The sequence below is a fragment of the Phalacrocorax aristotelis genome, chromosome 5, assembly GCF_949628215.1.
Source record: "Phalacrocorax aristotelis chromosome 5, bGulAri2.1, whole genome shotgun sequence".
NCBI classification, from domain to species: Eukaryota; Metazoa; Chordata; class Aves; order Suliformes; family Phalacrocoracidae; genus Phalacrocorax; species Phalacrocorax aristotelis.
Window position 1 is genome coordinate 61,135,103 of NC_134280.1, and position 23,723 is coordinate 61,158,825.

General features: G+C 35.7%; 1 long non-coding RNA gene across 5 annotated transcripts in view; it reads left to right on the forward strand.

Annotated features, from left to right (window-relative positions):
• The window catches only part of LOC142057929 (uncharacterized), a 363,120-nt gene that overhangs the window by 60,716 nt on the left and 278,681 nt on the right, over positions 1-23,723 (forward strand). For all 5 annotated transcript variants that reach the window (XR_012660813.1, XR_012660809.1, XR_012660812.1 and 2 more), the window contains one exon: positions 13,949-14,001. This is a non-coding gene — a long non-coding RNA (uncharacterized LOC142057929). The remainder of the gene's footprint in view (positions 1-13,948; positions 14,002-23,723) is intronic.

A 23,723-nucleotide genomic window follows, 5' to 3' on the forward strand; every position in this document is an offset into this window, starting at 1 on the left:
TGCATCTGCCTGTTTTCTGTCTGCCAGAGTTCTCTTCCTTCCTTCCTTCCTTCCTTCCTTTCTTCCTTCCTTCTGTCAAAGGACATCAGAGAACCATAAGTCTCACTGAAGACCATGGAGAAAGAAATGCATGCATGAGTGCCAGTATCAGAAGTTCTGATGAATGCATGCTGTTTGAATATATCTAAAATTATGTGACTCAGGATAGCGTATTTCAGTGAGACTGAGTTACAGGAAATGATAAAAAGGCACCGGGGTTCCTGAGATGCACAATCAGAAAATAGTGGTCAAATGGTCTTTTTTGGGGTCTGGAGAGTCACTGATCTCATTTTGTAATTGACAGACCCAAGAAGAATAATTTTGGTGAACTAGTATATATTAAGAATTCCTATCGTGGGACATGTGAAATGATTTGACTGTGTGGTACAATCTAGAACATCTGGTAGGTGCAGAGAAGCTTTCTAACTATCTGGAAGAATCTTCTTCTACTGAGTACCAATACAGAATTTCTACCACCTGATACATACTTCTGAACATGAGCTGCTAGATTACATACTTTAAATGTTAAAACATAATGAGCTAAATAAACTGCTAACATATATATAGCATATAGCTTGAGATATATTACCAATGCACTGTCTTGTCTCATCTGGCATAAATCTGTCACTGACCTTGCTTTCTTGTACTATTTCTAGTACTATCCTGTATCAGCTGCAGTTAATATGCCTTCTATCGCTACTGGATTCCACAACATTCATTCACTTCTGTGACAAAATCCTGAATAACAGAAGAGCACCAAAAATTAGAAATTAAATTAAGTGGAATTAAAATAAATTAAGAAGTTAGAAAGCTCCTTAAACACTTTTGTCCAGGAGACAGATATTAACATCTTAAGTTCTGTTCACCAGTAAGTATAGAAATAAAGTCAATAAATTCCTGTTCTAGCTGTTATCAACACTGCCATAAATTATGGGGTCTTTCTGGGTCTTAAATGTATGTTATAAAACAAGAGAGAAGAAATTATGCAAGTCAACTAACAGAAATGTTGTTGGCTGTAAAGATCTTGGCACAGAAACTCCCAAGGATTTCAGAGTCAGAGGGGCCATGACAACAGAGTCTGAATAAATGTTTGAGCTAGAAATCCACAGATGTAGGAGGACTAATAAATAAGTTGAAAGGGTTATCGTACCAGCTGTATAAACAGCACAGATCAGCAGCTTCAACTCTCAAATTCTTGACGACGATGTCAGACCTTACAGTATTCATATACCCCTACACCTTCTTCTTGTGCGTTGTTTTTCAGCATGCAAAATTTGCTATTTTTACTCATATTTGCCAATGAGAAAAGGTGTTCAAAAAGAAAGAAAAAAGCTGCCAAAACAAACAACAGACATTTATACTCAAGAATTTAATTCAACTCCATTTAATGCCAAAGATCATACCATGAGGTATTTGGGGAGAATACATTAAAGATTAAATTTGCAATAAATGAAAGAATTGAATGATTGGAGGCTGCATTTTACTTTTATTGAGAGCAACACAGAAAAAAAGGCCGAAATTAAAGGGTTCTGTAAGAAACAATGAGCATGTGTCTGTGTGAGTATGTCTCTGCCTGTGTACATTCTTTGAGACAACCTGCACCTGGGCACAAAACAGCAGCTACATTTGTGGCAGGGGTGTGAAAAAATATTTTCCATTTAAAGATTCATCAGCAAAGAATAATAAAACATTATATAATCAGATAATCTTTAGAAACCATTGATCATTTAGTGATTATTTACTTTTATGCTGGCTGAATTTTGTTCAGTGAAGATCTATTAGAAATGTGTAGTTCACAATAACTTACTTTGTGGTGATCACAACTATTTTCCCCATTCTTTATATTACATATCAATGATGATGAGTAATTCACTTGTAAAAAATGCTCTCAGTAATGAGTGTTGCTGGAAATTGAGATATCACAGAACAATCAGCAGTTCAGGATGATGATCTCAGCATTTTCAAAACTGTTAATTTTTTTTTTCCCTGCACAACTGTGTTGTTATCTCTGTTCTAAGAAGAAAACTAAAGAACATGGAGATTAAGAGCAAGAACTGAGAAACAAGCTTCTTCCTATGGGCTCTTTGCCTCAAAACCACTTTTCCAGCTGACGTACCCAAAATACACCTGCATCTCTAATTGTGGGGCTTTGCAACGCTCCATGTGTCATTGTATTTGTTTTCACATTATCTCACAGAAAAAGGTGTATGTTGGCAAATTTTGTGTCAATCACTAAACTTCACGGTGGCTAGGCAGGAGCCTGTGCAAAACATGACCAGTGAGGAGGCTGGCTTTACAGACAAACTGTTATGGCCATATGGAGTCTTCTGGGTAAATGAATGCAAGAGCCGGTGTGCTGTTGCAAACACTTAAAAACTGATAAGGCTAGTTTTGTGGGTGACTGGAGGAAAGCGAACAGTGTGCTGCAGAAAACAGGGTAATTAAATTATGGTACTGTTCAGGCAAGCTAGGTTTCTTGGATGCCCTAGAAGAGGATCGTAAAAGATTGGTTTTAGAAGTGCTCCTAAAAACAATTAAATTGACATGGAAAGCTGACAGTAAGGGGATGTAAGCCTTTCCCCCCAAAGGCTGGGGGAGAAAAAGCTTAGGGACAGCTATGCTTCTTAAGGTGTCCATCTGGTCAAAGGTAAGGGAAATTGAATTTGAAATTGGGTGCAGGAAACAAGGGCTAGTGTTCAGTGTGGTTTCTGACTATTTTGGAGAAAAGCTAACAACTCCAGCTTTTAGAGGACTTCTTGAGATCAGGTGGAAGGTGACAGCCTTGATTATGGAGGGCATGACAGAAGGCCTCTTGGGAGTTTGAGCCTGTGCATCTTCAGAGAATATCAAGATTGTTGTTCAACACATGCCAGAGAGGACCGAGGCAGCTGTAGCTGTGAATTGAGACCTCTCCCAGAGCTGGTCTGGACTCTGCTGGAGTTGCAGGAGTAGCCGAAGTGAGCCTGAGTTATGAGACATGTGCCACTTTACAGAGCTGGGTAAAGTAACATTGTTTGATAGCTGAAACAATGAAGTGTGTTCCAATAGTGTTTACAGTTAGATTATGAAGCTGACATAGCCAACTCCCCTGCCTTGCCTGGAATGCTGCTTCTAGTGGGAATTTATATTAGATGAGATCTCAGACATAATGCCTAAATGATTTTTATTGCAAATTTAGAGACTTTTTTTTTCTGAAATTGCTGGAGTTCTGATGGCCTCTTATTATTTTGGAGGCCATAGAGATGCTGGGATACTCAAATTCAAAACTACTGTTGAACCTGTTGAAATCAGCAGCAGTGTTTTTTGGCTTGGTGTTTGTTGCCCCTGTCTAAACGTGCTAGAAGTGAAAGTTATATTAGAATTCCAAAAACTCTTCAAGTAATATTTCTCTGAATGTTTAATTTGCATTTTTTGCTGTCTCGTCTCTGTCTACACATCACAGGGTCACAGAATCACATATTCTGCTGCAGATCCCTTTAAAGAGAAATTCTGTTTATGTCAGAGAGATCTTGGGAAAAAAACCCAACAACTCATAGCATGGTTGAGAGTTAGTTCTACACAAAGCTCTTTCAGAAGCTTTGTAGTTTGGAAATCAGTATCTGGGACTGGATCTCCAATATGCATAATTTAAAAATAAATCTGGTAAACAGCAGTGGCTGTCAGACAGAGAGAACATCCAAGGCCTGGGAAGGGTAGTCTGCACAAGAAATGTGTGCCAGGAATGTTCAGGTTGGTGTCCATCTAACCTGGTTTTGTCTTCTCAGAAGTCTTCTCTAGTAATTTGTCATTTATTTCCTTAAAGGCTCTTACGATTTTTCTGTCCTCTGAACACTGAAGGCTTCAGGCTTCTTAGTACAGGCTTCTTAGTACATACCTCTGCTTTTAGTTGCTGAGCTTACAGAGCAGAATTTACTTTCCAAAATATGGTTATGAGGAAGCAGGTCGTTAAAAATAATGAGAAATCAATTAAATGGGAAGCTCATTTTGAAGATAAGAGAATGTGTACCTGACTAAATATGTACTGTAAATAATGAATGCTATATCTATTGCATAAAAATGTATATCAGACTGAGCTAGCCCGAGGGTTCTGTAAGTGTTATGCTATGGTGTGTATCCCATAGGGGCAAGAGAAACCAGTAAAGGTTTTACATGTCATTAAACATCTACATTAAACATCTACAAAATTAGACAATTTTGTAGATTTCAGGCCTACTGGAATAAGAGATCGGCTTTCTGAGATGAGATGTAGTGTAAACACTTTTCTTTGGCTACAGTTTTCAAAATGCTTTCCATGATACTGGATATTCATGTTTGGATGAGCAAGCAGCTGGCAACTTGGGTATGCTTTGAGCAAATGAACTACAAGGCATCATCAGCCTTGCCGTATACTGATACAGGTCAAATGTAATAAAGGTAATATTCTGAGGAAAGTGAAGAGGCTTTTGTTTTGTTTGTTTCTATCCATCCAAGATGCTATACATAGTATGTCCTGCATATAGGCAGTTGATGAAATAATTCATGTAATACATGTGCTTAAAATCTGTCAAACATTGCAAGATCTAGAATCTAGTGTCCTGATTTCACTCTCTTTTGCTTACTTGTACATGAAATCAGTAGACCTTTATACATTTTTCATTATCCTGTATTAGCAGGATCTGCCATGTTAAAAACAGCTGAACAGTAACTCAGGATTACTTTAGGTAATTTCTCTGATTATTTCATAAAGAAGATAGTAATCAAAGATGTCTTTTTTTTTTCCCCAGAAGCAATAAAAATATAGTAGCGACTCACATCAACATTTTATTTTTATAGCAGACAAATGTAGAGGCAACTTTACTACAGCTGCTGAATATGCTTGAGCTAAAAGCTTTAGTTACCCTTTTTTTTCAGTTTTTCAGTCACTCTCAGCCATGACTCTGCAGTTTCCATGTCTGAGGATGTTCACAATGATAGTGGCATTCAGCACTGAATAAAGCTAAGATTGTCTTGATGTCTTTCTTGTACATGGTTGTAACTGTTTGTTAATTCTAAAGAAATGGTTCTGTAATTAAGAAATACATTTTAAATTCTGCTGGTATGCTTTCCTTGGGTCCCCTGCTGTTCAAAATTATGGAATTGTTCAATAGTATTTTTAAGTGATTATAAGTATTTCCCTCTGTGTTTTAAAATAAATGCTAATAGAGGAATAATTGAAAATATATCCTTGTATATAAGTAACACTATAGTAGATGTTACGATAATCCTCTAAAATTTCTATTAGTGACGTACACTTTGCTTTATTGCTGTGCTCCTTCATGTATGAATTCTGTAAGCTTTCAAGATTCAGAGGGTAGAATTATGCGTTAACAGTGCTCAAGAGGCCCCTGCTAGTCTTTGATTATGATCTTTTCTGGGTCAGATTAATAATTCATACAATATTTCCCTGTGAAAAGAGATGTGTTGCCTGTCATCTCCTGTCATCTTTTTAAGGTTTCTTTCAGCCCTCTAATGGGACTGAGGCCAGCTAAGTTCATTTGAAGATTAAACTTCAGAAAAAGGATAATTATATGAATATGCACCAAGAAAAGAGCGTTCTTAGCTTGGATGTGTTTTCTGGATCTTCAGCTTTTAGGCTGTGGAGCAACTTCTCATGGAAAATGATTGGAAGATCCATTACGTGAGGCACTTAAAAGGCAATTGGTAACTGGTGATGGGGGGAAAAAAAACACTGTGGGAATAATTTTGCTCTGTGCAAGGGCTGTAGATACAAATAAATTTTGCAACATTTCTGAGGAAAGTGATACATTTCTCATGCATCCTTTTTCTGGTTCCTTTAGGCTGTTTCATTACTCTTAACATCTTGCTCATGTTCTTTGGGATACAAAAGGTATTTGATGAAGATGTTATATAGTTTAGATTTTAAAAATCATCTTTGATTTAAGAAAACATGGGTCATTTTACATCAATTTTTAACTGAGGAAATCTGTTTTCAGGAGAGAGACTCAGGTATTTCATAAACATGAGTTTCAACTGACCAATTCAGAACAGAAGGCGACACCCAGGGATTTTGATTAGCTTTACATTATCTCACAGGGGTTTTGTTTTTTGATTTGGGTTTTTTTTTCCTCAGCTACATGGAGTTTGCCCATGGTACTGGGACACAGATAGTGGTGTTTGCTCTCCCTTTGCCTGTTACCTACTTTCAAAAGAGAAAGAGGCAAAGTGTAGCTTGACAGTCTCATTAGACTCCTTATTCTCTGAAATGAGGTTGAAGGCGAACTCCATCAGTCTGGGAAAGGTTAATTTCTAAAATATCAGCAGGGATTACAGAATAAAATAGACCAGTATAGGAGAAACATTGTATTCCTGTCTTTTTTAATGGTATGGGTACGATTAAATTGCAGTTGAGAGACTAAAACTTTTTATTATAACAGTGTAAAAAGGTAGATGGGGGCTAATTTACTCTTTGAGGCATTCATTTCAAGAACATTGCACAATCACACGAGAGAATAGCAGTATAACTTGCAAGGAAAGTATTAAGGACAAAGAAATTTGTGCAGAGATTTAAAGGTCTAATCACATATGTAAGTACTTAATCTGTGGCAAAGCTTCAGACAGCTTAAATTGCATCTGAAAGAAGAGGAAGTAGGCTTTGAGATTATCTGTGGTATACTTTCTAAGTAGAACCTAGGACTTTTTTTGAACACTAAAACTATCTTGTCTTAACCAGCAGCTCCTTGTTAACCTCGAATTAGAGTATCCTTTACCACACTCTCCAAAGTATTGGCTTAGGGAGAACTGTCAGTGTTTGCTGTGTTCCCGGCTTCAATTACTTTACCCAGCTCTTAAGTTCTTATTGTACTAGAAGGGTGATAAATTACTATCCTGCCAGTTCTGCATCCTCTGAGGATTTCTTTAAACTTGGAGAATCTTGTCATTCTCAGGGAGGTTTGGAAGCTTTCTGGAGATGTTTGACTCAGACATGTTTGCCTCACACAGTGAAACTTGTGATGTACTGGGGTTGGTTGCAGTGTGTCTGAACTAGATACAAAAGGAAGGTTCATGTTTGTAACAGCAAAGGAGACTGTACATCAAGTCCCTGATGATTCATCAGAGTCCTTATTTCTATCTGCCTGTGGACTGGAAAAAATATACTTTTATGGCTACAACCCACTGTGTCTTTGTTACTTCCTCTGACAATGTATATAACTACAACTACCATCAGTGTAAAGTCAACATACCCACTGCAAAAGCACAAAGCCCTCTCTCTACTGTTCTTGGTCTTCTCTGGTACAAATATTTTTACAGTATTTTGTGTTTTATACCATATATTATAGTTTTATTTAGAATATAGCAAAGTAATTACAACTGTAGTTTTACTGTAGTCACTAGGGCTTCTGACTAGATTATTACATAATTTTATATAAAAATGCAAACAAAAACAAAATTGTCAAGCCTTTTTACTTTATCAGAAGAAAGTACCAGTATATTGTTGAAAGAAAGTACTTTGACATCACGTAAAAGAAATGAGGTAGCTTAGACAGCAACTTGCTTGAATAAATTTTTTTAAAGCAGAATATTTCAATGAAATATAAATATAAATGTGTACCAGAACTGTAATTCTTGTATGAGAGCAGTATTGTCAAAAGGCTAACTGATCAATCTTAGGTGTAATGGACAAGATGACTCTATTCACTATTTAGAATATTGGATGCACTTTCAGAGAGTTCTAATGATTACCAATACAATACTGTTACACATTTCAGGGGAAAAACCCAGGATTTCTGTCCTGTTGTGAATTTTTCTGATTTTTCACTTATACGTTTGGTATGCTTCAAGAGTATTTTATCATGTGGCTATTAATATAATTTCTGAGTTTCACAGTCAAAATCCACAAAGCTCAAAACAGTAAATTCACTCCTTGTGTTATTGTAATGTAGTTTCCCAGGAAGAAGCTGCCCTGTTGCCATATTTAAAAAAAAAAACAAATTAAACAAATGAGCCAAAAAGAAAAAAAAAATAATAAAGAGAGGCTGGAGATGGTCACAGTTGTTTCACATGAGACCTATGAATTTTTTGAGTGTAGAGTCACAATCATTTCCAAACCTTTCTATAGATTTATTAATTGAGCAACTCTTTAGCTTTCACAGAAGTAAGCAATTTGTGCATGGCAAAGCAGTAGAGTCTCTGGCAAACACTAATGGTGTATTTTGAAGGTAGCTAGCTATGCGGTGGTGTATGTTTTCTTCAGAAAATACCCTGGGATGGAGTTGGAACCTGGGGTCAACTAAACCTGTTACAAATACATCGTTATATGAAGAGACAAGCATTCAGAAGAGGGAGATGCAAGCCCTTCTCAACTGGCAGTCTGTTATGACAAACCTAAAGAGAAGAGTGAGTGAATACCAGTAAGCTATTTCCCAGATGATAGCTTACAAGTACAACTGTCATTCAAGGAGAAAGATTAAAGCTTTAAAGAACAGGTTTTTATCACTGATGTGATAAGTTCCCACAGAGCATGCAAATTCCCGTTTCTTCCAGGGAGCATCGTCAATGCAACATCAGGAAACTTGACTTCAGCAGAAATACACAGGAATAATTTTTCGAGGAGGCTACTGATGAAGAATTAATTTACAGAGCTCCCCATCTACATGTTATGGAGCAAGTTCTTGAGTAAGCCTCTCGTCTTTTAGATTAACTGTCACCAGGCCTAGCAATGAGCTTTGCATGATTTAAGATCAGGCCTGTTGGTAAGTGAGCAGGCTATATAACAACTTTGTATGTTTTTAGCTATTACTTACATTGTCATCTAATTAATAACCTTATTATAAAGATTCAGTTTGGTGCATTTTTTGTTTGTACTTATGTGATGGCCATAATTAGCCAAATTAGGATAGTGGCATAGCTGGTGCCCTAGTTCAGGAGGTTTCTCTGCTTTTAAACTTTTGTTGGTGGCAGTTAAAACAACTGGTGTCCTTTGCAAGAGAACTCAATTTTATTTCTAATTTTAAAGACTGTCACTTAAAACCATGGCTTGTTACATTCTAAACTCTTTTCTTAGGTTTCACTTGTCTGAAAATGTGAAAAGAAACGAAAATGAAGAAATGTTAGTACATATCCATTGTTTGTGCTTCCATGTGTGATTTTCAGTTTTCTGATAAGCACAACCTGCTGAATATGAAAGAGCTGGAGGTACCATCGGACTCCCTGAGTCACAATGATTCATCTTACGTACTTGTTTCAAAAACTGGACGAGTTTTTGTTTCTCACCTATGTTATTTTTCCATCACATTTTTACTTGCAATTTTTGGTAGCTCATATATAGGCAATTTCTTGGGTTTAAGTGTGTTTTGAGGCTTTAACTTTCATTTGTTCCATTAGTATTTCCTGCTAATGAAACAGAATTTTGAACGACAATTTTCAAAAGAAACTAAAGCTAATGACAATGATGCCATAGATACTTATGGGAGTGTATGCTGCCAGCTTGCTCCTGTCCAAGCAGTCCTGGCATGTTAAAGTCCTAGCAGACCTGCTTTGCCATGGTCAGGGCAACCTTATGGTAAGAAAATATCCTATAGATCTTCCTGTGTAAAAGAATCTGTTTGTACAGATGCTGCTGTTTGATGGGGATGGCATTTACATAGTTCACTTTTTTGGCCATGCTTAGCTGTTACCCACTAGACATGTTATGCTGGAAGTCGTACAGTGTTGCAAGACCTTCATTCATCTCAGCACATTTTTAATGATCCCTATACTCTGTGATTGGAAGTGCTAGTTCAGTTTCAGAAATATGCTAAGGGAATTACATCTGGTAGTTCCTAAGCAGTCAGCTTAGAGGACACACATGGCAGTTCTTTTACATAGTAGTTTTCTTCGGTAAGAATTACTGAGCTGAATAGGGCACATCTATCACACTTTTTGTATCAGATCCTTTTTAGACTTATGAAAGTCTTCCTGCGCTTTCTTTGCATTTTGTACACACCATTATTGCTGCTTTTATTTGAGGCTGAGATTCTGCAATGAAATGTTTCAATATAGGAATAAACTGTGAGTCCATAGTGTTGCAGGCTAGAAAGAGGCCTGGTGGATAGCAGAGTTACACACGGTCTTTCTGTGCTGTATGATGTCATGCTCAGTAAAGACATGTTGCTCAAGATTAGTAGTTATTAACCAGTCTGTTGAAGAGGAAAACCCTGAACTCCTGCCTCCCAACTACCTTTTCTTTCATAAAATTGTTGGTTGCACATACATATGCTTATACATAAATCAGGTTTTCCTGCATCACATGATTCAACATTATCCTTGAAATTTATGTTCTATTCCCAAATGTTGATATGATACTCCCAAGAGAGTATGTTAAGAGGTACAGTGTAGCATCACAAGGAATACATTTGGTAGGTTATACACATAGATGAAAAAAGTAGTGCTATTTATTTGGAAACTATTCTTATATTGTAAGAACTGGGCTGTGCTCAGAAATAAATTATTGCTAGATTTTACAGGGGTTTTTTATTTCATTTCAATCAGAATGCCATTTTGTGAAATTAATTTTATTTAATGCTTACTTTCTATGTTCTCTTTGCACATTATTTTCTGTTTGCCCTCACAAATTGACTTTTCATAATTTCACAGATGTAAATTTGGGATCAATGCTTTAATAGGGAAAGACATGTGAAAATAAAATGTGAATACCATAAATGCACTTTTAAATTATCTGACACTCTTCATCACTGCTGGCATCATTGATGACTAAGTGTAATAACTTGTTAGATACATCTTAAAAAGGATTTGGATTACCTTTTAACTCTCATTCTAAGAGTATCAGATACAGAGTTTTCTGTTTTGTGAAAAGTTCAAATAGTAATAAATCATAAATATGTAAAAGAATTTTAATTATACTCTTAAAAATTGCATTAACCAATAAAGTAGAACTTATGGATCGTCATATTCCAGAATTTAAATGTTCCATGGTTTGAGTATATTGAAAGGAAAGAAGTAAACTTGTTTTTTAGATCATACAGTATGACTAGATCATGCATTAAAATTATACTTCCAGCCCTGTCCAATATTAATAAAAGTTTTAGTATTTTCCAGTTCAGTTCTTCTCTCCCCTTGTTATGACTTTCTTTGCTGATTGTTCTAACAACTATAAAATAAATTGAATATCAATTTAACATAAGTTAATATGCTTTCATATGTTACAGGAGTGTACTATGTAGTTGAATGGTTGTAGGTGTAGGAGAGAAAACAACATAAGAAAGACCTAATTTTTCAAGACTCAACCTCATGAAATCTCATTTTAGGATCATGGCAGTGTTTTTAGGAATTAGAAATTCTGTTGTAGAGAAAAAACAGAACCTAATCTAATGAGTTAGATAGACTAAGTAGGAAGACACCTCTCCTGTCCAACTGCTGAGATGAAAAAGTGTATTTTAAAATGTTCAATGTAATTTATCTTGGAACATATGTCAGTGTAGAAAAGATGACACTTCCGTTAAAGAGGATATCCAAATTGCTGTTCACAATATTAAAGTCATAGTTCTGTTCCAGCATATCCATGTAATATACTTTGTGAATAGTATTTCCAGAAATCTTGTTCCCTTATTGATAGTGAATGTACCGGTTTATAGCTTTGGTGTCTAGGCACTTGGCTAGATTGATAAAATTTGTTTTGATCAGTTCTTTCCTCTCAAAGAGTAAAATATTTTGTAGGTTCATACTATGTATTTTACTAGAAGAAATAATTAAGGGTGGTGTGTCTAAGGCAAGCACAGCTCAGTTGGCAAAGCCAGCACATCTTCTGCAAAGCAGTCATTCCTTTTACAGACTCGGACCATCTTCCCTGGATGTACATTACATCAGTGGGGGGTTAGAGAGAAACAGGCCTAAAAACTCCTCTGTAGGAGGTGTGACTGTTAGTTAGTACTGATGTTTAACTGAATACACTGTTGTCTCTGACATTATGCATGTTTGTAACATGAATAGGGAAGAAGCTAGTAGCAATCAAGGTATAACGTGGTATATTTTTACCCTTTACTGAATTTTTCACAATCCTCCATTCTTCTGATCCCTGAGCTATTCAATCCCTATTTGCTCACTTACTGAAATTTTCTTAATCTGCTTCTAATAAGTAGAATAATTTTCAAATTGCAGACTTTGGAGTGATTGAGATTGTGAAAACTGAATGCTGCAATTCAGAGCAACTATAAGAAGCTATTTGGAGTACCAAGAATGGGTTAGTCACAGCAGCACAAAGTAAAGGCACACTGTTTGACCCTTAAGTCACACACACTCTAATGTGTGTGATTGATTGTTTATTATTTTTAATAATTTTTACTGTTCAACAAACAATTGTGTAGTGCCATTACTAATGATCTTCTGAGATTGTATTTGCACTTAAATAGTAATAATTGTAAAATTAGTACTGTTCTCCTGCATAGGATCTCAAAACATTTTGTAACATGACATCAATCCAATGCAAAAATAGAAAATTTATCCATATTTCTCCTAATCAGAATTATTTCTGGAGACCTGTTCTTTGCATATTCAGACTAGAGCAATAGTTCCCAAATGTGACATATCAGGTTGTTTTAAAGAAGGGGGGGGGGGGGGGGGGGGAATGAGATGGAGTTGCCATTACATTAAAAACCTACCAAAAAATGTGTGTTTCTTTTATTTATATTAAATGATATGCAAAGATGTATTGAAGCTAATTGGCTTCCTTTGAGAAACACGTTCAGACAATTAAAGGAAGGTGTAAATTATTAGAAATACAAAGATTTTAGGTAGATCTAACAGTTGGGAATAGCTCATTTCATCTGAACTGTTAAAAGCACATAACAGCTTTTAGCCCAAGTGATTAATCTTTGAGGTTTCTGTTTGGAAGCAAATATTCTTTCCAAAAGACCTTGCTAATAATAATGTGTCATTAGATCTGCACCTCAACACAGAGATGTAGGTTAAAAAGTCATTAGAATTACTTCCATGCACCCCTTAATGAAGGAAAGATGCATAGAAATCCTGACGGCTACAGAATTCTGTTTCAGTCTGTATAATCACGGATAGGGAGCATCAGAGTGTATATCTGCTGGAAATACACACTTCACAAATCCTTGATTACTCTTTCCTAATGAGAGCAGACTTGGAATAATAACCAAGGAAAAATACTGTTTTCTTCACTGAAAGTTTAAATAAAAGCAGTAAATGTCTTAATTTAAATCCATTTATGGTTGTCCTTTTTGATACCTTACTTTTCACTACCAAGGACATTCGTGGGAAAATATGATCTTGCCATGATCTCAATGCAGATATGATCATCTGCTGTTTGATGCTGGACATTTAGCAAGTGCTAAGTTCATAGGCATCGTCTGTGGAAGACTGAAACCAGCATGCACAGATCCCCTGTATAACAATAGAGGCAGAGATGCCATATTAAAAAATGTCATTTAAAATCATGTGAGATTCACCTAAGGTCCTGGTGTTTGCTCTGTACCTGCTCACTTTCCTATAATGAAAATATAGAAGTAGTCTAAGATAATTATCATATTTAAATGAATGCCACTGTTCAATCACTTTAAATGTGTATTTTTCTAATGGCTTTCTGTAAAAGTGAGAAAATCTATCCTGAAGAAGGCTACTTATAAGATGCTCTAAATGAACATAGTGCTTAGTAAAATAAAAGAGCAGGATGTTTAAGTCTATTGGTCTTTCTGTGCAGGAGTATTACTGCTGTTTGTATGTCTGCTTTGACTTTTGTTAATATAAACAATCCGTGTCTTTCACTTATATTCAGTTTAGTGATGCTTTCACAATTCCTATTGATGCTTTTCCTATTGTGCATTTCTCTGGTCCCTAACATTTTTATAGATGGTTTCACTGATCAGACTTTGTAAATTAATTGCTGGCTTCTTTTCTTTTCTTTTTTTTTTAGGTTGCCATCTAAATCAGCTGATGGTCTCCTTTGTCTGCAAAAATGGAAAACAGGTAGAAATATATTTGAACAAAATTCTACACAGTATAGCGCTTCATGACAAGAGTGTGATGTGTTAGTTTTCACATGCTGGTATTATATAGGTGCAAAGGGAATCTAAACCATGCATGTATGTATAAAAAGTGTTATGAAGAACAGAACTCAAATGACTGTTGAAGAGCATAGGTGTCAGGTCCTCAGCAATAGCTTTTGCTCTACCAAACCACTCCTACTGAGCCTTGCTAATGCTATGCAGACAGAAGGTCCTGTAGTTACAAAATCCCTTTCTTCTAAAGCAGTAAATTATGAATGGCTTAGGCCTTGGCAGAGGAATGTGGCCAGGGACAGCCGGTCACTGCCAGCCCACAACCAAAGCAAGCCTGATGAGCCTAGTTGTATCCCCCAAAGCCTCAGAAACATTTGCGTCACATTTGCTAGTTTCCAGTCATCTGGGACCTCCCCGGTTGACCAGGACTGCTGATAAATGATGGAGAGAAATTATTTACGTGGCACATCTTAGAATTGCTGTCCCTGAGGTTGGAAAAGACCTCTTCAGATCATTTAGTCCAATCTCTATTTTTAAAAAGCAAAGTTACTTAGTCTATAAAGATAAAAGTTGCAAACATTTCCAAAGAATAAAGTCTTTAGCACATGGAATTTACAGACACTTTTACAGAACTCATGTTTTTCTGTTGCCATTTGTTGCATCCTGTTGAACAAGGATTGTGATTCACAGACTGAAAATTAACAAGGAGCAGCTTTTCAGGTAATATTTGAGTCAGTGGGGAACACCTTTTTTTTTTTTTCTAGGAGCAATCTATGTAAAAGAAAAACTAATTTGAATGGTTGCAAAATCAGAAGAAAGGAGATTTCTGTGCTAATTTGTTGTACTTTTTAAATCCAGTGTTAAGAAGTCAAAGCTGAAGGTTTTCATTCTATAAATTCAATTTAGAATATGAGGATGAAAAGATATGCCTCTATATTCATTACTTTTGAACACACAGTAATATATATTGGCTGAAAAAATACAGAGAGCACAAATAATTATTTCAGCAGATCACTGCATTGCTGAAACTCCAAAAGGTTCAAATTAAAGTGTTTGAAAGCCATCCTGTAAGCTAATTGTGTTTCCTCAAGCCCCAAGGCAACTCATGGCGTCTCCATGGCAACTGTTCTTCACTTTTGTTTTTTATTTAGAAAACTGTTTATGCTTCATACTTCACTTATTATCAGTTATAACAAAATCCTAATACTGGTGAAGTTTAATAGTCAGCAACTTTTCCTTTTGCACTATTTTCCTTAGTGCAGATATTACAGTTGTGATTACTGATCTTAACTGGATTTTTGTAATCAAGTCATCATCACATTTTATTTTTGCATACTTATTCATATTTATTTTGAATATGTGTTTGATAACAAGGAAAATGATGTCATGTTTTCTTATATTATTGTAGGGGCAACTCAGCAGATTCTCACTGCCCTTCATTTGTGTGCAGTTTTCATGTAATTTAGCAGAGGTATCACAGCTGGGATAGTGATTGACATCAATAACAAATCTGAGCATGATGAACCAGGTTCTTTTTGGTTCATTAATCTGTATCTTGTGATTGGTACCTGGCGATTTCATTGACTATAAACTGGAGAAGAATTAGGATTTATATACTGAATTTGAAAAGGGAACCCAAGTTACTGAGAGTGATCAGGAATATGAAAAAGCTCTCTCTGATGATCAGGCTGGCATATCCAGGAGATGAACTCCTAGAGTGTATTTGCCTTCTAAAATTACTTGCAAAATGACTGCAGACAATTCATTTCACCCTTGTAACTCAGTTCCTACATCTACAGGTAGTATTAATGATTTGTTTTTGCAAAACACAGCAACACCTGCACTTTTCAAAAGAGATGCATTCTAGCTCAAAGCTTTTCACTCTTTGTGAATACTAACCAACTCTCTTTCTGGAAATATTTTGCTATTTGTCAGTGCTTGCTCATTAGTGTTTATTTAAGCTGATATCCAGACTCTGGCCATTTCAGTCACCTGCACAGCTTTTGTAATTGCAGTCATTCCAGAGAGCTACTCAGCAATTTGAGGTCCAGCTTCCTGCTCATTTTTGTCAGCACAGTGTTTTTGCTAGGGCTACCTAATTGTATTTCTTCATATTTGACAAAGATGTGGTTGAAGAGCTTTTGGTCAGCAGTTGCTGCCTGCACTTCTACTTCACAGCTAAAATTTGTGCCAACATAGTTCATATCATGTGAGTTTAAAGTGATTGGGAAGGATTGTATCTTCTGTGTGTGGTCTTCTGGAGGGGACTGCAGTAGGAACTGAATGAAGAGGAATAACTGACAGTGATGGCTAGTCTTGTAATCATTCTGGAGCTCGTAGCAGGACTCAGCTGAATTCAATAATCAGTTGTAGGAGGCAGTGGTAGTAAGACCTGTGAGCAGTTCTGGGCAAATATCTATCAAGGATGTTTTCAATATGGTTGATCTCTTGTATAAATGAGGATGGGCAAGCAATCTCTTTGACCCCTCCACACCTATTCTACAGTTTTATGGTATTTTTCAATAAGGTATAATTTTTTTTCAATTTTATTTTTTTATTTTTAAAATTCTTGCTTTAGTATTTACTAAGAGGTTTTTCTCCCTCAAAGATTTGAGTTTAAAGTTTGTGTGTGTATAATTCCACTTAATGACAAGCTTAAATGTAAGCACTTATTTATGTGTTTTATCGAATTGAAGTCCATCCTCTCAGTGCCCTATTCTGGCTTCTTCCTGAGAAATGTGAGACCAGCATGGTGGTGACTAATACTGCTGCTCTTGTTGTGGTAGTGTTTAGATGCATCAGTGAGGAATATTTTTAAGAACATTTCCTATTGTTTGAATTAATCTTTAATATATCAGGGAACAACAAAACTCTCATGTGACCTTGAACAAAAATAACACAATTCAGATAACTAATATAGAAGCAACAGTTCCCAAGCAGCTTAGAGAGTATAAATTGTTGTCCCAGAGTAATCATCAAGTAACGATCACATCTATAAAGAATTTTTAATTTGTTGGGGTTTTTTTATGGAAAATATACAAACAACACCCTTCTCCCACCTATGTAATAGTAATAACTCATTTATCAGTAGCAGCTTGATAATAGCAAACTGACAGTCTATATTCTAGATTGTACTAATAAGAAATTTCAGTCTCCTGTGCTAGTCCTAGAGAAGTACAGTGGGAAGCAGAGCTAGACATGCATTGTGTATGACTGAAAGCCAGTTGATTACAATACTTCCATTAAAGCACCTAAACAAGTTGCTTGTGGTTTTTATTTGCACATATAGTACAGTGATAAATGTGTGCATTTCCATGAAACTGAACAAAAACTAGTTGTTAAACTCTCCTGCCAGGAGAGAAAAGTATTGGCCAAAACCATATTTACTGTAGCATTTTGATTAATTTTTCTAATAGCAGTAATAAGCAAACACACGCTATAGAGTGAATATGTACCATTCATAATGGCATTGCTTTTTCTAAAACCTCATACCAATAGCTTTGGTGGTATTTACTTAATGTTTACATTTAGTATCACCAAATATATGAATTCTAATATTCTAAGAATATTGCAAATATACAATAAACAACAGCCTCTGCTTGACACTCTGGGATGATCTATTTAATCTAATAATGATTGGTTCATATGCCTTATTGATTACAAATTACATATGTTTGACATCTCCATCTCTGAAGTCTTCCTTTAGATCAGGAGCATTCAGAGCGAAGGCTTCAGCTTTTTTTTTTTTTTTTTTCAAAAAAATAAAGCGTGATCTGCTTTAGGAGCTTTTGGGCCTCTTAAAGAAGGCCAGAGAGAATGGGGCAATTGCACACTATTTGTCACAGGGTTAATTGTAGAAATCTCTGCACCTCCTAAAGACTCATATCTGCAGGTAGAAATCCTGGTAGAAGAAGCTTTCTGGTACTTTCCCAGTGCTCCTATGGCACAAGATAACAATAAAGAATCTGCCATTTTAGATATTTTTAGTGATCCTAATGGATTGTACATGTATGGAAATGCTGGGTTTTGTCCCTTATGTTATACAGGATATTTCAAAAATAAAAAAAAGAAGAAACTCTATAAAGCAGAAATGAAAATAAAAAGCATTTAAGAATGCATAATCCTCTCCTAATAGCAATTTTAACTAGCAATTTTAACTCCTTTGGTGAAAGTCCAGTCTTGGAAACAGAAACATTGACTTCAGGAAGCATTTTGAGCATGGCTCTTACACTGTGTTGAGCCCTCCAGGCTTAATTTGAAATGAATAGAAGTTGAAGAGTTGGTGGAAATTTCTCTTAAGTTATATTTGTATCAGGTAGGATGTTTCAGATTAAGGATTTAGTTACCAACTAAAACATAAATATGCAGGCCATAGGGAGCAATGATCATTGCTCAATAATCTAAATAGATAGATATGGGATTGGGGTTGGAGATACTGAATAAATGGAAATGATCCTAAATAAGAATATAATATCCTTTTTTTCCTAAGTAAACACTTATGTGGAATAGAAAAAACCAAGCAAGCAGTTAATTAGTACTCATTTGGTAATATTAATGGTCTGAGGTCTTTCTATAACTTGCCTTTTTTTAAAACTAAAACAAAGCAAAACACAAAAGTGTGGTGTCAGTAATGTCTAATATAGGTTGGTGTTCTTTTATTTTTTTGTACAGCTTGAATACAATCAAAAATCAGAATTTTTTTCGGGCACAAATATCAAAATAGTAGATCTCATATGTAGCATCTACCTCATTTTACTGACTAGTGCTGTATTAGCACAGCACTGAACTTTGAGGTGGTAATGGTGGGAAGGTTGTGAAAAATGAAAACAGATGAAAGTGCAGAAAACAGAACAAAGTGGTACAATTTTTTTTGGAACGTTTTATTATTTTTCCATTCCTTTTGACCTACTGTACTAAAGATACAGTTCTACTCCTCTATTTAGTACCTATTGTACTAAAATGATGAGATAATTTGTATGATTGCCATTAATTCACTAATACCCTTCAAAATAAAGCGACTTGTTAATGTTAGGTATAAGGGGAAGTTTAGGGAAGAAATGTAGTTACATGGTAACACCTGGATGCTAGCTTGGAAACAGAACCCCTTCCGGATCTTCAGTTTTATTGCTGCTACCCCATAATATTAACTGGTACAGAAATACCATGTAGTACGAGGATTGCAAGCAAAGATAGGGAAGGAGCAGTAGGAATAGATTAACTCATGAAGAAAAAAAAAATCCAGTTTCTATAAAAAGACCTTAATTAAAAAAAAGGGTGGGGGAGGGAAGGAATCGCAGAACTCACAGAAACAGATTGCTTTTTATGGCTGTATTTTTAGCACTTTTCACGGGTGACAATTACTGTTCAAAAGAGCTTCTTAATACATTTTTTCCAATACTGAGTATGGTACAGCATGTGTGTGAGTACAAATACGCATAGACATAGGGCTAATATTAAATGATTTTTAGCATGGCTTCAGCAATTTAGTACATTTATTAATTCCTATTTAAACTTTATCTGACCTTGTCTTTTAAAGCTAAATTTCTTTAGAAATATAATGGAAAATAACCTGTATTATTTTTTGCATTAGTTAAAAATATCATCTGCTAATTTAAATCTACCTGGGTTTGGTTATTCTGTACCATAGAGGCAGACAAAAGCAGATGTGATTATCAGGGAAATAATCATTCTTCTCTTGGGTAAAGAAACAAGCTTATTCCTTCTCATATGCCTGAGAAGGTAATGAAGTATCAGAAGACCCAGTTGAATCCTACATGCTTTTCATGGTGCAACATATCCTGACATAAATCAGGATTTAAGGACCACAGCAGAGTCCCCAACATGATCTGCACTTTCCACTTTTTCTGAAAGGTTCTTCTTTGGTATTGTAGATATATCGATTACAACTGATAATATTAAGAAAACACATTCCTCCTGCTCACCAGCATGTGAAGAAGGCACACATGCATGTACATTCACATGCATGCCCATTTCCTGTATATATTGCAGTTAAGCAGAGTAATTAATCAGCTTGACTGTACCCAAGAAAGATGGAAAGCATAGCATTATTATGGTTTCTTAACATCAGAGGCCAGAGAAGCTAAGAATGTTTTCCAGGGGAAACACACTGGAGAGATTTTAATGCAGGCTCATCTTTAGAACCAATACAGGTTGCAGATGTGTTAAACTAAAGCAACATTTCATAAACACCATTTTTACTTTATTATGTAGAGTAGTTTGATATTGGCATCCTGAAATAACAGGTAAGATACTTTACTCCATTTTCATTTCTATATATATTCATGTGGCTCTGCTTTTTTGTTTCATTTGTTTTGGAGCCTTTGGAGTTCTTTGACAACTCATTAAAGTTGTCAGGATTTTTTCTACATCATTGCCTTTAATTCTAGTCCTGTCTCATTTTTTTCCATCATATTCTCCTCTTCTCTCTGTCTCTCCTGCTGTTGTCCCTTTTTTTTCTTCCAGCTCTCTTGCTGCTTTCCTTTCCAATTCATTATTTGAAATAAAATTTTTCTTCATATGATGAAGAATCACAGGCATGATTTACATGGTATTTCCTTTCTTCAAATACAGATATTTAATCCAAATTGCGGGCAAAAGCCTCTGAGTAATGTGGTTTAAGAGTATCTGTTCAATCCCTGGAGTTTCAGAACATTGATTACTACTCTGATAATGTTGTTCAAAGTTAAGAAGACTGTCAGTAATGTAGAAAATGAAAGATAAGCAGGAAGACCGTTCTGAATTTGTTGTGAGGAGAAAGCATACTGGAAGAAAATAAAATCCCCTAATAGCAAAGCCTTATAAAAATAAAAAAGGCTTAAAGCTGGGGGTGTATTTATTATGGCATGTATTGCAGAAGCTCAACACTTAGATATTTTTACTCCTGGTCTCTTGAGTAACTGGGAAATATATCAAATAAATACTGTTTATGTATAATATAAACAGACAGATAAATAGATGTAAAATGTCTTGAGCAATAGGACATTAGGATTTTAACAGCTGTTTAAAATCAAGCCCCTGAATTTGTTCCACTTAGATGGAACAAGATTTTCAGAAGTGATTCATAACCTTGAGTGTCTATGTTCTTGTGTTGCAAAGGGACTTGTGCTAAGCCCTTGCTGCAAACTATAGTTATCTCTTCCTCTAAGTACATTCCCAGCTGGGCACATAAAAAGTGGAAGTACGCTGAATCAGTAAAAACTTTAAATTTGCTTTAAAAGGAATTCTGGTAGAGAAAATTCTCAGCCTCCTCACCTGGGGTCTTCTAATGTAGACAGGTCAAGAAGATAAGGGGTTTTATAATGAGAGAACAAGACTAGTAAAAAGAATCTTCAGCTGTATTAATTACTGTTCCTTCAATGGTGTCTATGATTGGGCTTGGCAGGATATAGGCAAAATGTTTCCATTTAATAACATGTTATCAATGAGATAAATGGACAAGAAGGTTCGGCAGTGTAGTCTTTATATGATTGCAGCGTAACTTGTCTGAAAATGCAAGTGAATTAATTGTAGAATAACTGCCTAATAACAACAGAGCTGTTTTCATTAGATTGCATGGTAAGTCACATTTGCTAACTTGTGAATGATAAGCCCTTGGGAAAGTTATTAATTTGTTGTTGAACACTGTCATTCCAGTCTCTGATGGGCTGAGGCAACAGAATATAGATGTTGAATGGTTAAAAATGTGAGGTGGCAGGAATTTCCTGTGGTTCATGATGGATCTGACAGACTATTAATACTTTCCTTTGCTACCATTCAGTCATTCTATTTCTATTCTGACATCTGTGAGTGCAAAGTATTCCTCCAAAAAGGATGGCTTGCACACTACCAAGTTAATAATACCCTTAAACCAGGATTTATGTCTTTTAATACTGAACTAAAAGAAACACTGCAGTCTTTAGCTAATGTCCGAGCTCTGTCTGCCCTATGTGTTCAGGTCTTTGTATTTTATGTCTAAAAATAAACAAACAGATATGCACCATGCTAAGCAACGTCTTAGTATTTTATAAACTGAAGCACGTATTAAATTAGGTATTCTTTTTCCTCATTGTAGTCAATAGCAATATTCCTGATAGTGTTAGTGATGCAAGAATAGGCCAGAAAGATGTTTTTGCTTGAAATTAAATGAGGGTAAAATAGGTTATCCTTTCAAGAAGTTGGAATATATTTAAAACATTTGTGTTGGGTTTGGTGGCATTTTTTTGTTGTTGTTTTTATAAGGGAGCAACATGCAGTCATTGTTTGCATGAAAAGTGCACTAAAACATGACTATAATGTTTTATTAATCACTGAGGGAGTGTACTAATGCTGTCGTCTTTTAGGTTATATGCAAAATGAAGGACTATATGACTCAAGCTCAGTGCTCTGAACCAGATGTAAATCTCTAACAGGCACTGTTCACCACAATTAGGAAGCAGCAATAGCTGTATGAAAAGCAGAGACTCCAAGTTAGTCTAGACTAAAGGCCTTCTAGCAAAGATAATGGGAAGATTTCTTCAGAAACTAGACAGAGTCAGTAGCACTTCATGGTTTTTCAGTTTCTCAGCAGATGGCCAGAAGGTGATAAAAGAACAGCTCTAATTCTGCCATTTCAAAGGACTTGACTTGCCATTTCAAAGTTACGACTGTGACAAGGTTACAGCACAGCCCAAGACCACCACGGAATCTACCGTGAGAGCTCCACACCCACTGAACACTTAAAATTATGCAAAGAGAAAAGCCAAAGTTTATTAGACAGTCACAAATTCAAAAAACACAGATCATGTGAAGATCCCATGAAAATCACTTGAAGTCTAGAAATAACTAATATGGATAGGTTATTTTGCTCTCTAATTTCTGAACACTCAGATTTCTTTAGATACCTTCTCAGAAACTAAGTGAAAGCTGGGATACTCATTCAGTGTCTTGGTTCTACCTTCATTTTAAGGAAAGACGCTGAACATGTTACACTGATGAAAAAAATGTGGGTTTTTTGTCACTAATGATCAGAACGGATTTAAATGCATGAAGTAGGCATTTGGATGGAATTTAGGTGCCTAAATCCAAAGTGGCAGTTTTGAACGTTTTTGCTCTATTAATGTATTTATGTGAGGTTTGCAAAAGCATTAGATCTGTGAGATACCAAGGTTTTAAGTGACTTGCCAAAATTATATGTGAAGAATCAGTGACATAAGAAGACCTGGATATTCAGTTATATTTTATATGACAGAGACAATGAACAAAATACAGAAGCAGCCCGGGACCAGATCATGGACCAGAACTTGGGTTTGACTTTTCCAGTTAACAGGCAGAACCTCAGCTATAATTCTTTTTTCTTCTTTCACTTATTCAGCCACTCCACTTCACTCAATTTCTTCCCTGCAAACCTCAGAAAAAAGGATGGTATCGCCACACTCTCCTCACATAACCTGTTACTACATTATAGTCTAACCTATTACCACATTAGTTAGTGGCTTTGTATTCTTTTGGGAGGTGGCAGCTGGTAGGTTTGAAACCTCCAGTTAATAAAGGACTTGTAGATCCTACATATATTTTTTAATTTCTCTATTATCTACTGCAATTAAAAAAGAGTATGGCCATTGATTCAGATCAGAAGTTCATATTTGCTTCATCACATCTGGCTACATCTAGTTAATACCTACCAGTATTACAAAATCCACTTTATGCCTGGCT